Source organism: Brassica oleracea, chromosome C2, assembly GCF_000695525.1.
Source record: "Brassica oleracea var. oleracea cultivar TO1000 chromosome C2, BOL, whole genome shotgun sequence".
In the NCBI taxonomy this organism is placed as follows: domain Eukaryota; kingdom Viridiplantae; phylum Streptophyta; class Magnoliopsida; order Brassicales; family Brassicaceae; genus Brassica; species Brassica oleracea.
In genome coordinates, this window is record NC_027749.1 from 9,928,373 (window position 1) to 9,929,128 (window position 756).

The window sequence follows — 756 nt, forward strand, 5'->3', positions numbered from 1 at the left end:
ATGGATCGCAAAATTTGAATGTGAGACTTTTAACAGTTTTAGTAATTTATGGTCGTTTTTCAAAATTCAAAATGTAACATATACAGAAAAATCTAAATTTTTATAATATGGTTATGTGATTTTTTTAAATTATTTAAATAGTTTAAAATTAAACAAATTTGATAGAAGATACATTATTTTTTATCAGATCTTTATTATTCAAAATCATTAATTGTCATATATACTTTAGCCACATTAGGCAATTCGTAATCTTTATTTAAAGAAATAATAAATGAAATTAATAATCAATTTATGGTTAGTTTAATAAAAATCTTATTATATAATTAGATGGACCAACATATTTTTCTAATTATTCTAAGAATCATTCTAGTGATAACAAATGGCTACAAAAAAAAGTTGTAATGTTTCACAAATAATATATAGGGGATTGTCGGAGCTTTAAACCTAAAAGGCTACAATGACATCGAAATATCACTGATTAAATAAATAAATAAATAATATATATATATAATATTTTAGAATAAAAAATCTTCACGGTCTAAAACCTGTTTAAAAATGCTGGTCGAGATTTCTCTCCCAGGCACTAGTCTCAAGGCAAGGCGTATTCAGAAGACCAGCGGATAATAGACTGAAAGTGACCACTCACTTTCTTTCCTCAGAAGGAAAGTATTCAATGGGCACTTCGAAGGTTCTCGATGAAAACCCTACTCCTTGCCCTGAAATAGCATCCTCCAAGCAACCATTCCATCTTCACAC